This window comes from Anabrus simplex, chromosome 3 (assembly GCF_040414725.1).
Source record: "Anabrus simplex isolate iqAnaSimp1 chromosome 3, ASM4041472v1, whole genome shotgun sequence".
NCBI classification, from domain to species: domain Eukaryota; kingdom Metazoa; phylum Arthropoda; class Insecta; order Orthoptera; family Tettigoniidae; genus Anabrus; species Anabrus simplex.
Window position 1 is genome coordinate 247378390 of NC_090267.1, and position 17398 is coordinate 247395787.

At 42.8% G+C, this 17398-nt stretch overlaps 2 protein-coding genes across 8 annotated transcripts in view; one reads left to right on the forward strand and one right to left on the reverse strand.

Moving 5' to 3' along the window:
• LOC136866203 (uncharacterized) overlaps nucleotides 1–17398 on the forward strand; it is an 873476-nt gene that overhangs the window by 280005 nt on the left and 576073 nt on the right. The gene's annotated exons all lie outside the window — the stretch shown is intronic.
• Nucleotides 1–17398, reverse strand: part of LOC136866204 (uncharacterized) — a 327755-nt gene that overhangs the window by 44259 nt on the left and 266098 nt on the right. Inside the window, exon 1 of one of the 6 annotated variants that reach the window (XM_068226651.1) lies at nucleotides 12060–12141. The exons of the other annotated variants lie outside the window; for them this stretch is intronic. The gene's annotated coding sequence lies outside the window, so the exon portion shown is untranslated. Of the gene's footprint in view, nucleotides 1–12059; nucleotides 12142–17398 lie in introns of those variants that run through there. 6 annotated transcript variants of the gene reach the window in all.

Sequence of the window (17398 nt, forward strand, 5' to 3'; positions counted from 1 at the left end):
GTCAAATCGAAAGACCTGCACCTGGCGAGCCGAACATGTCCTCGGACACTCCCGGCACTAAAAGCAATACGCAATTTCATTTCACTATGTCAAAATTCATATTGCCCTATAGATAATGCGAGACTCATGTACTGATTATATATACAATCTACCGAGCTCGATAGCTGTAGTCGCTTAAGTGCGGCCAATATCCAGTAATCGGGAGATAGTGGGCTCGAGCCCCACTCTCGGCAGCCCTGAAGATGGATTTCCGTGGTTTCCCATTTTCACACCGGGAAAATGCCGGGGCTGTACCTTAATTAAGGCCACGGCCGCTTCCTTCCACTTCCTAGGCCTTTCCTATCCCATCGTCGCCATAAGACATATCTGTGTCGGTGCGACGTAAAGCAAATAGCAAGAAAATAAATATATACAATGAGCTGATGTTATAATACAGCAGTGGCGGTTCGTGCATGAAGGGCTTTTGGGCGTCGCCACTCCGCCATTTCAAAAACATTTAACGTTATTTCACTCTGTAATTGATTACATAAAGAGATGGACAAATGTAGCGAAGTCGAACTTATAGTGGTGTGCTGTTCAGTTATACAATGCTATCTTTATTATTCGGCTGTAAACATTTTGCTTTTCTATTTTCAAGAAAATGGCAATGGCTTCCAGACCGTGGCTGCTGTCTAGCACGCTCGATGTTTTCTCTTTAGTCGTGAGGCGTTCGGACTGTGGCAGCAGAGCCCTGAGCAGGTCCCACACTTTGCAAGTGTGCGGGGGTGCGGGAGGAGCCTGAATCAACGATGTGGGCTTGTCAGGGGAAGGAAGAGTGCAGGTGGGAATATAGTCTGCAAGGTTAGTATGCCCTGTCCGGCAGAGCCCTCAGTAGGTTCCTACAGTTCAGCAAGGGTGCGGGGTGCTAGAGCGGGAGGACCAAGGACCAAGACCTTCCCCAAGGGAAGGGGCGGGCCACCTAGAAGGTTGCGCCTTCTCTCTGGCCAGGAGATTTTGCGGGGTTTAGGGATTTGTATTGTTGGGAGGATAAAAAGTAGGAGTTTTGATTTGGGGGATTTCGAGATGGGGCCTCTTGGCTAAGTGGCGTAGTTCTGCTCTCGTGCTTTTTATTGGTATTTATTACATAGATATTACAATAGTTTTCATACATTGAATGGTCACAAGTTGATATTACGATAGTTTTCATACATTCATTGAGTGGTTACAAGTTACATGAATTATAATTGTGGTCTATTGTGAGGTACGGTTGTTTGGAAGGAGTAGAAGGTTTTTTTGCTGGTAGAAGGAAGTGATATTGGCTAGGGAGGTGAGTAGCATTAGAAGGAGCTGGGAGTTATTATGTGTGTTAGGTAGGGGGGGGAGAGGGAGATGATTCTGAGAAGGGTTAGGTTTAGGGCGGGTCGGTGGGTTGTTGAGAGCGTGATGGTTCCACCCGGTGTTGCTTCCCGAAGAACTGGATTCCGTGTTGTATGAGACGATGGGTTTCTTCGGGTAGCTGGAGTTGGAGCCGTATCATGTAGGTTGGCCCGGCTGCGTTGTGGATCCCGGTTGCTTTTTTCGGCTGGAGTCCTGTTCGTCGAATTTCCTGGATTATGAGTTCTGGCGGGATAGCTGGATTTACGCCTCGGATGAAGCAGCTGGTGTTGGGCTCGGGTGCTGGTAGCGGCGGGGTTGTTCTGTTGGGCTCGGACTCGGACTCGTGAGCTGGTGGCGGTGATGTCGGCCTTCCTGTTTCCATGGTGATGTTGTGGGGTTCTTCTTCAATCGGTGGCCGGGTTGGACTGGGGTGGGTAGAGGTAGTGGGAGACATCATGATGGGGGAGGAGTGGACCATGGTGGTAGTGGTTATAGGGGTATAGGGATAGGTGCGAGCAGGAGTAGTAGCAATGGTGGTAGTAATAATGGTGGTAACTGGGGTGGTGAACGGATGGGTTGACGGCTGGGGTGGTGGGGTATATGGAGGTGTCCTTGTTGCTGTTCGTGGTGACTTGCGGGGTGGCTTGGTTCCCGGGTCCGGTCCGAAGTCGTTTTCCATAGAAGGTGGACATGGCTCTGCGAAGTGTGGTTTGCTATTAATATAGATGCCAAATCTTATGGCCGTTTGGACGGCTTGTTCTGTGGCGAGTTGGATGAGGACTCGGTCGGTGGGCGCGAAGTTCACCTGGAGTCTGCTTAGGTTTGTCACTGGAACTCCTTCGTTCTTGAGATATGTGAATAAGGCTGCGTTAGTGAAGGAGAGATCTATGCCTGGTAGTATACAGTTAGGCATTGTAGGGGAGGCCGACTTCCAGTTTGGTGCCTGGCCTGATTATGTTTTATTGGGACGGCTAGGGTACGAAGATAGAGATGTAGTGTTCCCTAGCCGTAGATCGAATTCCGAGGTTGGAGCCTGGAAGGATGGCATCGGCTTGTCAGGGGAAGGAAGAGCGCAGGCGGGTGTAAGTGCTGAACGGCGGAGCCCTCAGCACATCGCCAACACTTTGTAATGTACCTAGGCTTTTCTCCCCCACGTCTTATATTAACTGTTGTTAAAGATTAATTACAAAATATTTTACAAAACAATGAATTCCATTATAGTGACAATTTAAACAATTCAGTTCTATAAAGAAGCTAAAATAAAGATTCAAAATGTAACCATAACATGACGGCACTGTTTGTAGTGTGATCAAATTGTTAGATGCGTTGTCATGCTTTGAAATTTGAGCAAGGAGAGATCAATTCTGGAGTGCACTGTTTGTTTTCATGAATGTTGTTATTATCACTTGTGATTGTGATCACTGAAACAGTGCAGTTCCATAATAGTCGGGATTGCATTAGCTGTTAACCTGTTAATGTGTGTGCATAAATGTCATTGTAGTGTAGTTAATTCATAAATGAATACTGTAATGCAAGCATATTTCTATTCAGCTAGCCATCGGTTTATTATTATTATTATTATTATTATTATTATTATTATTATTATTATTATTATTATTATTATTATTATTATTATTATTATTATTATTATTATTTCCGCCTCCGTAGCGTAACGGTTAGTGTTATTAGCTGCCGTCCTCGGGGGCCCGGGTTCGATTCCCGGTACTGCCTGAAATTTAAGAATGGCAGGAGGGCTGGTATGTGGTTGGAATGGTACATGCAGCTCACCTCCAATGGGGGTGTGCATGAAAAGAGCTCCACCACCTCGGGATGAGGACACGAGTTTACTTTACTTTATTATTATTATTATTATTATTATTATTATTATTATTATTATTATTATTATTATTATTATTATTATTATTATTATCATTATGATTATTATTAATCGTGGTGCTGGTCAGTGAAAACTCGACCGATTGGGGAGGTGAAAGAGATGGCGGCACAGCCCTGCCAGAGTAAAATGTCAGGAACCGCCACTGTAATACAGTATTTGATTACGCTTGCTAACTTGTTTTTCCCTCTTCCGGAATATTCAAGTTAGTAAGCCTCTGTCCAGAACGTTTCCAAAATAAACAGATACCCCCTGCTTTTGCCTGAAAATCCTTCTTGATGGTGGTCACCGGCTGTGCCCCTTTATGGGTAATTTCACGTCCCTGGGTTCTGCAATCCTGAGGGTCATAGTTTTCGGTCGCCTGGCCGGTGTCCGGCTCCATGGCTAAATGGTTAGCGTGCTCGCCTTTGGTCAGACGGGTCCCGGCAAGGCCGGGAATTTTAACCATAATTGGTTAATTTCGCTGGCACGGGGCCTGGGTGTATGTGTTGTCATCATCATCATCATTTCATACTCATCACGACGCGCAGGTCGCCTACAAGCGTCCAATCAAAAGACCTGCACCTGGTGTGCCGAACTTGTCCTCGGACACTCTCGGCACTTAAAGCCATACGTTATTTCATACCTGGCCGGTCGGCTAGGCCTTTGCACCTTCCACTTTTAATCCTCTTCTGAACATCTTATTTAAGACATGTGGCGGAAACAATGTTATGATGATGATACGTTGGCACGTGGAGCATTCGTAATGATCTTCGCCGTCGGCTACGGTGTTCAGCCAGCAGGGTCACGTGCTCCAAGTTGGTATTGTTGGTGTTAGGAAGTCTACGAAGTCAGTCCAGATGATTAGCGCCCTGTTATTTCATCGCTTCTCGTCGGACCCATTTAGCTTACCAGCTCCATCATGCGGGGGCTGCGAGCTATATGCCCAAAGAACGTATAGTAAAGATCCTCTAGTAAATCAGTGTAGACATTCGTTGTTGTGGTCGGACTTCAAGTAGGACGGATGCGTTATTTCTGTGTGCTATCCACGGAATGCAATGATACGTCGCTAGGACACCGCAGTGGCGGTCAGTAGTGCGTAAAGTCAATGTCTGATGCAGAAGACATAACAGGGAACCTCAGCATATTAACAAGATTGATTTTTATCGCATTGGTTATTGAAATGCCATGACAAATTATGCTCAGCCTCATCATGGCAATCCGCCCCAGTGTAAGCTTCTGCTTATCTCTGGTTCAGAGCTACTGTCATTTCTCAGGATGGTTCCCAGATATACGATCTGGTTCACCACCTCAGATATGCCAGTCCTGTTGATATTTGGTCGATTCAGGTTTCGCGGTCCACAATCATAATCTTAGTTTTCCTGGTGTTACACAAACCATATTAGGACTAATTTCCTCCAGCGTGCGCATCATTTCTTCAATCTCTTCTACCGAGCTCGATAGCTGCAGTCGCTTAAGTGCGGCCAGTATCCAGTATTCGGGAGATAGTAGGTTGGAACCCCACTGTCGGCAGCCCTGAAAATGATTTTCCGTGGTTTCCGATTTTCACACCAGGCAAATGCTGGGGCTGTACCTTAATAAAGACCACGGCCGCTTCCTTCCCCACCGAGCTCGATAGCTGCAGTCGCTTAAGTGCGCCCAGTAACCAGTATTCGGGAGATAGTGGGTTCGAACCCCACTGTCGGCAGCCCTGAAGATGGTTTTCCGTGGTTTCCCATTTTCACACAAGGCAAATGCTGGGGCTGTACCTTAATAAAGACACGGCCGCTTCCTTCCCCACCGAGCTCGATAGCTGCAGTCGCTTAAGTGCGCCCAGTAACCAGTATTCGGGAGATAGTGGGTTCGAACCCCACTGTCGGCAGCCCTGAAGATGGTTTTCCGTGGTTTCCCATTTTCACACAAGGCAAATGCTGGGGCTGTACCTTAATTAAGACCACGGCCGCTTCCTTCCCCCTCCTAGCCCTTTCCTCTCCCATCGTCGCCGTAAGACCTATCTGTGTCGGTGCGACGTTAAACAACTAGCAATCTCTTCTTGGCTACATGTAATAAGAGCAGTGTCATCGACGAAGTAGAGTTTCGAGGTCTTCATTCCACCGATGAACAAGCCTCTGTTCCACTCAACTAAGAAGTATCGCATTATGTATTCATTACAGACATTGAATAATAGTGGCGATATGATGCATCCTTGGCGGATCCCCTCTCTAATGCGGCATTTTCATGACAGGTGTTGTTTATCTTAAAGGTATTATTTCGCCGTAGCTGTTGGTAGTATCTTAACGGTTGGCAGTGTCCTACAGTTTCTGTGATTTAAAGTGGTAGCACTGCCCATGCAACTGCTCGGCAACGGTGAGCAGTCCACCGTGGCGTTTAGAAACTTCCAGGACCAACCTTTAGGTCTAGGAAGCGTTTGATCACAGTTGAAAACTGTTTTATGTGGGGGGGGGGGGAATCGGAGTTGGCCTGCATCGGATGCATGCGCTGGAGTTTATTTCGTGAATAGGCCTGTGTTGTCTGGAGAAATAAAATCATCATCATCTGTTTACCCTCCAGGTTCGGTTTTTCCCTCGGACTCAGCAAGGGACACCACCTCTACCGCCTCAAGGGCAGAGTCCTGGAGATTCAGACTCTTGGTCGGGGGATACAACTGGGGAGAATGACCAGTACCTCGCCCAGGCGGCCTCACCTGCTATGCTGAACAGGGGCCTTGCGGGGGATGGGGAAGATTGGAAGGGATAGACAAGGAAGAGGGAAGGAAGCGGCCGTGGCCTTGAGTTAGGTACCATCCCGGCATTTGCCTGGAGGAGAAGTGGGAAACCACGGAAAACCACTTCCAGGATGGCTGAGGTGGGAATCGAACCCACCTCTACTCAGTTGACCTCCCGAGGCTGAGTGGACCCCGTTCCAGCCCTCGTACCACTTTTCAAATTTCGTGGCAGAGCCGGGAATCGAACCCGGACCTCCGGGGGTGGCAGCTAATCACGCTAACCACTACACCACAGAGGCGGACGGAGAAATAAAATGCTGTGATTTATTCTGAGCTTCGTTTCTTCAGAAACTACTGGTCACAAAACAGAATTCGCACAAGTAAGTCCTGAAAGTTGCCGCGCACACTGCTACCGAATCTAAATTGAAGTAATTCTTCATAAATGTGATCAAATATTTCGTTTTGAAGGAAATGAAATCCTCATAATGAATGATAAGCTTACTGGAGTCGAGTCCGTCCTCGTAGTCGGTCTTGCGTCTGTGTTAAAAACACTTTGACATTCGTGAACGTGGCTCCCGGATGAATTTTTATGTTTATAAACTAACACGAGTATGAAATGCGAAGAATGAATTTTGATTTTATTATTTTAAAATTCCTTTCTTGCTACCGGTTTAACTATGCATTAACACATCGAAGTTTTTCGGCGAAGGAGGGGTGGGAAAGGGCTATAACTGTAAAGATAGTGGCCATGGCCTTTACGTACAGCGCTAGCATTTGTTTGGTGTGTAAATGGGAAACCACGGAAGCCATCTTCAGGGCTCCCGACAGTGGGAATCGAACCCACTATCCCCCGAATACAAGCTCACAACTATGCAAAGAAAGAGTGATTTCAACCATTTATATGTCGCAGACGAGTGAATCAGAGCTTTTCTCTCTGCGTATATTAAAATGAAACTAGACATTTTATGATTCGTATGCTCTTAAACCTAAGTATCATTTTTTCTCAAAAGCTCCCTTACATCCTAGGGCTAAGTAACATATACCATCGCACCTTCCTAATAACTTCAACAGCATGTCCAGTCAGCCCCTGTAATGTTTATTTCATCTGGGCTCTATTTTATCTTTACCACACACCTATGTTTTAGTGTGTTTTAAATACGTTTTAATCACTGGTGATGGTCCTCAATATCCGAAAAATCGATTTTGAACTGAACACTTGTTTGCTCATACGAATGTTCGACTTGAATAATAATAATAATAATAATAATAATAATAATACACCGACCTCGATAGTTATAGTCGCTTAAGTTTGGCCAGTATCCAGTATTCGGGAGATAGTGGGTTCGAAGCCCACTGTCGGCAGTCCTGAAGATGGTTTTCCGTGGTTTCCCATTTTCACACCACACCTTAATTAAGGCCACGGCCGCTTCCTTCCCACTTCTAGCCCTTTCCTGTCCTGTCGTCGCCATAAGACCTATCTGTGTCGGTGCGACGTAAAGCAACTTGCAAGAAAATATAATAATAAATAATAATAATATTAATTATAACAATAATAATATACCAACATGTAGAGGATATAATTATGCACGAGATGACATAAAGTTCATACCCGCCGATGTCAACAGTACAGGGAAGAAAAATAAAATTGTGCCGATTTCAGCGCCGTCTTGTTTTAGTATCGTTTGTAGCTCCGGACTGAGTGGACGTAATGATCGAGGTATCAGTTCATATTTCCCAATGTACTCCATTACACTGATACCCTTTCATAAATTCCGTCTTGCAAATGCTGGGGCTGTACCTTAATTAAGGCCAGGGCCGCTTTCTTCCCATTTCCTAGGTCTTTCCTATCCCATCGTCGCCATAAAACCTATCTGTGTCGGTGCGACGTAAAGCGAATAGCAAAAAAAAAAAAAATCCGGCTTGGCATTTTTCAGCGACAATCTTCGACATTTTGAAATTCTGTCGCCAAATTTCAGTTTACACTCACACCATTCTCTTGCTTCAAATGTCTCTCTGCAGCAGTACTTGAAGCCTTAAAATAATTCTTCATTCTCTTTCAAGTAACAATTCAGTCATTGAAATACTGCCCGTCCACTCGGAGGATACCCGATATTAAACCAAACTGACGCTGTAATCGTCATTATTTTCTTTCCCCTCACTGCGCTGTATGGCGTCATTAACGGATATTGCTGTTATGTTATGCCGTGAGAAATTAAACGGTATCTCATATAAACTCAGACCGAACGCCCGGTGTTTGAACTCTGCGCTACGGCAACTGCCTCAGCTGAACTTAACATCGCGCGTGTCCGCCCTGCTTTAAGCGTGTATTCAATCTTATATGAAATCTTACCTTATAAAAGATGCTGGAAATTTCGTCCTTCCTGGGTTATACAGGCATTGTATCTGGTAACCACATGTTTTCTTTCATTTTACCCCACAAGTAAAAATCACACACTGTTAGACCTGGAGAACTAGGGAGAAATAGACCAGTACTGATCACTCTGTCTGCAAACTCTTCCGAGATTGTAAGAAGGGAATCTTTGCGGTAGGTTGAAAGTCGATTTCGATTACAACCACACAATTTTTCTTCTTCCGTTAACTGATAGAAGAAGGCGTCAAAATGTCACTTAGCTGTAGCCTATACAGTTTCTGTCGGTAAGTGTTGACCACGGCGTATCGAAATGTTTCACGTGTGGTTTTCATTCTGCCACTTATACCTCAGACCGAAAGAACAGATTTGTCCATGTCAAAACGTACCTGCGATCATGTGTGCAGGCTGCCAGAGAGCTGTTCCATATTAAAAATAAAAACTGGCCTGATGCTGATTTCGCATTTACCGGGCGAGTTGGCCGTGAGATTAGGGGCGCGCGGCTGTGAGCTTGCATCCGGGACTTAGTGGGTTCGAATCCCACTGTCGGCAGCCCTGAAGATAGCTTTCCGTGGTTTCCCATTTTCACACCAGGCAAATGCTCGGGCTGTACCTTAGTAAGGCCACGGCCGCTTCCTTGCAACTCCTAGGCCTCTTCTATTCCATCGTCGCCATAAGACCTATCTGTGTCGGTGCGACGTAAAGCCACTAGCAAAAAGAAAGATTTCGCATTTACTACCCGCGACGCCTCAAGTGTTGCAGGCAACTACCCGGGCAACGTTTTGTAAAGTGTTGCAGTAATGACAGAGTGATTCGTCAGATAAGGTTTATTCCGGTAAACTAATTTCTGTATGCGCGCACTCTTGATGTTTACAGACTCAAGTTATAAATCTGACTAGCTTCTCATCAAACAAAGCAATGCCTATCTTATCTGTCCACTGCTTTCAGCAAGACTACAGTTAGAACAAGACTGCCAGCACAGCGGACAAAATTCTCACAGTTTGCAGGGTGATTTAAAGTGTTGCGCATAGAAAGCGCACACGGATGATCTTTTTTCCAATCGAACTGCATCAAAATAACTATCAAAGGACTATGTAAACGCCCGGCTGAGTGGCTCAGACGGTGGAGGCGCTGGCCTTCTGACCTAAACTTGGCAGGTTCGATCCCAGCTCTGTATGGTGGTATTTGAACGTGCTCAAATACGTCAGCCTCGTGTCAGTAGATTTACCGGCATGTAAAAGAACTCCTACGGGACTAAATTCCGGCACCTTGGCATCTTCAAAAACCGTAAAATTAGTTAGTGGGACGTAAAGCCAATAACATTATTATTATTATTATTATTATTATTATTACTATTATTATTATTATTATCCCGCCTGGTGGCCATGATCGTTAAGGCGTTAAAGTCTAAACAGTCTGACATCGTGGCTAGCCGGTTCGAGTCTCGTTGGTCGAAAAAATTTCACCATCAGAATGTTGGCCGGCCGGGTAGGAGGGGTGGTGGTATACAATTTCTAATCACTAGATTGCGTGCCAAAAGCCTGGATTAAATTCCAAACCTCTCCGCAGTGCTCATATGGAGTGAGGGCATATGACGCTGTTCATGGTGATTCGTCCGTCGGATGGAGATGTTAAGCCTTGGTGGTATTCAACAGGAGTAGGCTATGTGCCGGCACCGGGTTTCACTCTCTCCCTTCCTACTATCAAATATCACGTCACTTATTTCATCTCATTAACTCCTCTAATGAGGTTGACGTCAGGAAGGGCATAAAAACATCCACGACAGATTCATCTTCACCTCATACCCAACCCTATAGAGAAACGGTACGAGGGTTGGACAAACATTATTATTATTATTATTATTATTATTATTATTATTATTATTATTATTATTATTATTATTATTATGTAAACGCGCCACAGAAAACATTAACAATGACGTTACTTACCACTTTTAAAGACTTAGAACTGTCTACTGCTAACGACGGACGAAAGAAGGAAAAATTCTGGTTACTAATTCGGTACATTAGCTTGTTAAACAAAGTATAGCGCAGGAGGTGTGGATAACTTTGTGTGTGTTAAACACACGTCTGTCTGCTGTTGTTCCAGTATACGGGCAAGTTACGTCGACTGACCATTAGAAACTCTAATCGACTGATACAGTAATTTTTATATCCTGCTCCTCCTGGCATTTATGAATATTTATGTATTTCCTGCCTTCTTCTGAACTGCTTTCTGCTGGCACTTTGAAATTTCTTTCTCAAGAGCCAAAGTGCCGGTAACATTCATTTACTCGATGTTAGGGGAGAACTTGAAGAAATTCATAGAATGCAATGACCTTGGTGTATTATTCGATGCCAAGTTATGATTCCAAAGTCATACTGGAAGAACACCTAACAGCGCTTAAAAGAATGCTAGGATTTGTCATGCGTAATGTAAAACCACTTTATGAAATAACAACAAATATTACACTCTACAGTACGTTATTGCACTCTAGAGTTGAATATGCTACTGTTATATGGAACCCATGTAAAAATAAAGGTATCGAAATAATAGAAAAAGTCTTGAAACGTTCCCTGAAATTCCTGTACAGGGGAGATATGGTGAATTCCCTTTGAATGTGAGTTACGAAATCTCGTCCATCAGGTAGAGATTTATGCGATATGATATGTATGTACACAGTTGTAAGTAGCATCCTTGAGAATTTGTATTTCTTTCATCGTTACAATTCAATGCCCCTCAGGCGAAAACATGAGTATCATTTACATCCTACAAGAAAATGTGAAAAAGAACAGTCAAATAAATCACCATATCACACAGAATATGCAATAAGTATATAACAGATTAGCCGTGAAAAATATGAAGGTAGATTTCGGCAGCAGCAAGCAACATTTTCTCCATCAGCTGAGGTTCATAATTTATGCATTAACAAACGTTGAAAATATGATCAATTAGCTAGTAATTAGACGACGCTGTTACCATCGGTGCTAATTATTATGATTCCTCTTTATCATTAACCCAATCTCATTAGCATGATCAGCATCATTAATACAATTAATTAGTATGTGTTCTGCTATGTTCTAAATTTGTAAAATATACCGTAACTGGATATTCGTACGCTGCTGCATGTTTTTCATTAAAATAAAAAATGCAGTCTAAAATTTTAACACAATACTGGCTATGTAGATGCAGATTGATGAACTAAACACATAAACATTATCCCGTAAAGCATTTGACTCCATTAGTTGTTCGGGGAAGTCTAAATTACAGGAAAGGAAACTATCTTCCGCGACGTAGGTTTCACTTTCAATACTTCATAAAAATCGACCTTGGTGAACATGGTGCACTTCCAATGCGTTGCAATTTACACAAGTGCAGGCGCTGGTGGCTGTGATGGTGACGTGGGGTAGGCATTCTCCGTACCAAGTATTAAGTGGCTGATTAAAATAGCGACATCTGTGACACGGTCAGTTAGTTATTGCTCTTTTTGTTCCTAGCGTAGTGGATACGATGCGGATTGATGATATTACAGTGTGTTTAAATACAGTAACTCGGTGTCTTAGGCTTCCAGCACGTAGGAGCCTCTAAGGAACAAAATTACCATCCTCTAAAAGTCTCTCAAAATATACAGAAATTGATAAACCTTAAAATAATAATAGGTTCAAACCTAATCATCGATAGGCTTGAAGAAGGTTTTCCACGGTTTCTCACATTCACGCCAGCCTGGAGGTGCATACCTTAAGAAACCACGGTCGCTTCCTTCCCGGTATCAGCCTTTCCCTATCCCATCGTGAAATTACAAACTGTAAATCTGAAGAAACGCAACGCGATCCCGCAGTTACTTCACTGAAGTGAATGGCACGAGATAACGATAGCCACACTTCGCTTCGACGTTGCCAAGTTTCTCTCGCCGCGGCCTTGTACTAGAGACGACCTCAAGACGAGAAGATGAATCCATCTCTCCTGTATCCCATCAACAAATAAATAAATAAATAAATATATAAATAAATAAATAAATAAATAAATAAATAAATAAATCACTGGATGAGTGGTCTCTGTTCCGGATGCCCTCACCCCCTCCCAAAAGTACAATCTTGAAACTATGGATGTATTCTACGTCAGTAGGTAGGAAATTTGTAGTTTTATGGAACTGTTGATATCTTTAGCACATCCACGAGATCTCCACGAGAAATCCGAACCACAAGGGCATAGCTACCGACCAATACGACATCTAAAACTAAGCTTACAGTTAGGCCTACACGGCTTGTGCCACGTAGACAACTCGCTCGATTTTGTGTGCCAAGATACGAGATAGTAGGTTATTCACATACCTAGAAAACAAAGTAAAATTCAGTGCAGACTCATTCGATTAAAAATCCGTTCCTGGAAAATTGAACTATCCATCTTTATCAAGGTTTTGTTACACACAGTATTTTCATTCCTAATCTCATCTGCATATCAGATCCATTTCATCCGCTTAAAAGGGACTTATACAAAACAACCCCAGACAACACCGAACCAGCTGTCCCTACTGCCGCTCTTTCTAACCCCTGACCTGGCATAACTCAATTCCCCACCCTAAGCTGAGCGAGTGTTAACACATGCTGCGCAACAGATTCCAGCTGTGACCTCAGGATGAAACTGTGTTCAGCTATTCCCCCTGTCATATCCACTGTAACGCCCCACTACCCACAGACAAGCATAATCTCTTGTATTTGTTACATGGAACCAGAAAGGCAACGTAGGGCAGCTGGTAGATCTGCATATCTCCGTAATCAGACATACAAAGTACTAGCCTGGAAGATACCAGGAAATCACGATTCGCAACTGAGAATTTCCGTCAATCTGGCCTCTGCTAAAACTGATGATAGAATATTTAGGACGAATCTTATTTTACGATGATGATTATTATTGTTGTTGTTGTTGTTTGAGCCAACAGTCCATATACTGATTTGAAGCAGCCCTCCAAGCCACTCTATCCTGTGCTAACCTTTTCATTTCCATGTAACTACTGCATCCTCCATCTACTCTAATCTGCTTATCAGATTCATACCTTGGTCCAAACAAACAAACAAACCCCATGGCTCTACAGCTCACGAAGGGCCTTGGCTACCAAGCGACCACTGCTCTGCCCGAGGACCTCCAGATTACGAGATGTCGTGTGGTCAGCACGACGAATCCTCTCGGCCGTCATTCTTGGCTTTCTAGACCGGGGCCGCTATCTCACCATCAGATAGCTCCCCAATTCTAATCACGTAGGCTGAGTGGACCTCGAACCAGCCCTCAGGTCTAGGCAAAAATCCCTGACCTGGCCGGGAATCGAACCCGGGGCCTCCGAGTAAGAGGCAGGCACGCTACCTCCACACCACGGGGCCGGCTTACCTTGGTCTACCCGTACCGTTCTTACCACCTACACTTCCCTCAAAAACCAATAGATCAAGTCCTGGGTGTCTTATTATTATTATTATTTATTTATTTATTTATTTATTTATTTATTTATTTATTTATTTATTTATTTATTTATTTATTTATTCTTAACCTGTTTACCCTCCAGGGTTGGCTTTTCTCTCGGATTCAGAAAGGGATTCCATCTCTACCGCCTTAAGGGCAGTGTCCTTGAGCGTGAGACTTTCGGTCAGAATATAAAACTGGGGAGTAGGACCAGTACCTCGCCCAGGCAACCTCACCTGCTATACTGAACAGGGGCCTTGTTGGGGGATGGGAAGATTGGAAGGGATAGACAAGGAAGAGGGAAGAAAGTGGCCATGGCCTTAATATAGGTACCATCCCGACATTTGCCTTGAGGGGAAGTGGAAAACCACGCAATACCACTTCCAGGATCGCTGAGGTGGAAATCAATCCCTCCTCTACTCAGTTGACCTCCCGAGGCTGAGTGGACCCCGTTCCAGCCCACATACCACTTTTTAAATTTCGTGGCGGAGACGAGAATCGAACCCGAGCCTCTGGGGGTGGCAACTAATCACACAAACCACTACACCAGAGAGGCGGACTATTATTATTATTATTATTATTATTGTTATTATTATTATTATTATTATTATTATTATTATTATTATTATTAAAAATGTACTCGTGCTTCGCTACGGTATTCTACATTGTATACGGATATCGAAGAAAATTACTGTACATGCAGTGAATAAGAAATTTTTAAAAAAAATTACATGTGTTCTAGCGTTATCCAGAAACAGCAGGGGGAGATTCCCATACGTTGTTTCCAATGTAAAGTGCGAGTTACGGAGTTGTGATGATAACGGTAAGCTCATTTACCTACTGCCTTTCACAATCGAGTAGGTAAGTTTTCATTATAATGGGAGGCCCCATTACCTACTGCACGGTCACAGTCACGGGGAGTTTTTGTTACAATGGCAAACGCCCTTTCCTACTTCCAGACAGATTACAGTTGAGGAGTTTTTATTATAATAGCAGGCACCTACCCTACTGCCAGTAAAAACTGAGTTGTGCAGTTATCATTATAATGGGCCGGTTCTACCATCTGCTGGTAAAGTGACTGGTAGCTGCCCGGGAGGTAAACTACATGGGGGTGTAAATCAGCTGGTACTTTACCTTGCGTGCAACCACCTCCGCGCAAGCGCTCAGCAGCTACCCGGAGCTAGACACCGATATACGGAGTTGGCTAGACTGATTTTCAGCGACTTCTCGCTTTCGAGTGTGGTGCTATCTATCGTCAGATGTATGAAGCTTATTTCGATTGTCTTATTTTCCTGTGCTTACATCTGTTGATTATCATCAAAAAACCTAATAAGGGGAGTCTTAAGATTTATGGACAACGATTTATGTCAAGCTTTCGTGATTTTAATCTATGAGCTTCAAAATCAATACCTAATTGGGATTAAAATCTCGAGATTACATTTTCTTACGCCAGTTATAACCTGTCATGTAAGGCAGCGTTTTTGGATAGTATTCTCGTAGTAGATTAGTCAAGTCGCTCGCTCCGTAATAGAAGATAAGCAGGTTTTCATCGTCATTCTAATTTACATTAAAAATTTATTTCCGTTCCCTGCCGTTGTTCTTAACTCTTTTTCACGCGCTTCCACATACGTATATACACCTACATCTTCCTTACGGTCTTATTTTTTGAGCATTCTATCTGCAGGCTTCTGTGAATTGATTATCTCCACTATGCGCTATTTACAACTAGCTCTGTGACCTCGTTTAGTTCCACATCCTTCCATTTACTGATAATGCATTCCATTCTAATGTTTAACTTTATGAAGATAAAGTTGGAAAGTAGCCTACTGTTCAATAACCAATCGGGGAAAAATATCCATCACAGAAAGAGGAATTCGGGAATGGAATAATTTCCAATTCCTTCGAAATCATTTACAAGAAGACTATGTAAACAACTGATAGGGGATCTGTTACCTGGGCGACAGTCCTATATGCTATATTAATCGTAACATCACTTTCTATAAGTAGCACACATATAAAGCATTTTCCTTGCAGACATAATATTGTGATTAAACATTTCAATGAAATATATTATTAACAAAAGAACGTATGTAAAGAGGCATGCAGATTAATACAACGCTAATAATGAAATAAAAAAGATTCGTCATATTGAATATTCGAACCTGCAAACCTCGTATTATGAACTTGTATATATTGTGGGAGAGTAAAATCACTGTTTCGGTTCCCTATAAACCCCCAGTCCATTCCAGAAATTTGACATGGTATGGACCTAAAAACTTACCTTTGGATAGGTGGATGCTAAATAGGAAGTTCGGTTGACATACCTCCAGTTGTTTTATAAGAAATACGCTTTACACGCACCCGCTTTTTATATCAATCCGGTGGGACTTGTACCGAAAAACGGTGCGTTAATGATATCTCACTTATTAATCCTGTTATCTAAATTATGCACATGAGAAAAAAGGTTTAGAAATTGATTTCCATTAAGGCAAGTATACTGTATTTCCATTAAGTTTTGTTGTATATATTTTGTGGGAGTGCAAAATCACGGTTTCGATTCCATATAAACCCCCAGTCATTTCAGAGGTTTAGAAACAATACTGGCACCAAAACCTACGTAAGGAGAGGTGGATTCTAAATATAACGTTTGGTAGAAATATATACAGTAGTTTTCAAGTTATAGTCAAACAGACAAACAAACAGACACCAAAGCTAAAGAATGTAGAGATGGTCATTACTACACCTGAAACGGATAACTGTATGAAAATTTCGCCAAAATAGTCAATGTACAGACACATGGTCGTTTTTATTTATATAGATTATTATTATTATTATTATTATTATTATTATTATTATTATTATTATTATTATTATTATTATTATTATTATTATTATTATTATTATTATTATTATTATTATTATTATTATTATTATTATTGCTAGGTATTTCTAATTTATGTAGACTCAGCGAACTCGGAAGTAATACCTTACCATATGGCGCTACAGTCATGTCTGATACGAGAGGCAGTGCACGTCGTCAAGGAAGTAAAGCAATAGGCTGAGGATGTCGTCACACTAACCACGTGGAACTCCATGTGATCTAACTGGACAGCAGCCCAGAAGTGGACACTGAGCCAGAAGTTGCTATTACATCTCAGTCTGCCAAGCCCACTGAAATGCATGCACCAACCAACCCCATGAGCAATACGTTCACACCATTCATAGCAGGGATTGGCTGTATAAAGAATAGCATTACTAGCATCGCTCATACCTCAGTCACTTTCATATTATCAAAGCCAAGGATAAGACAGAAATAGATCAATGCGGGTGACAAAATTGCTCTAGCCCATACCAGAGGATAAAGTGCACTGCAAACACTAGCTCTAACGGGCTGTTGCACTACGGGTTTGTTTGTTTGTTTGTTTGTTTGTTTGTTTGTTTGTTTGTTTGTTTGTTTGTTTGTTTGTTTGTTTGTTTGTTTGTTTGTTTGTTTGTTTGTTTGTTTGTTTGTTTGTTTGTTTGTTTGTTTGTTTGTTTGTGCCCCAGTGTTAGAAAATGATTTGTAACTCATGGATGTGGATAATGATCATCCCGGAGTGATGGACTTTGTCTTGAAGATGTATAG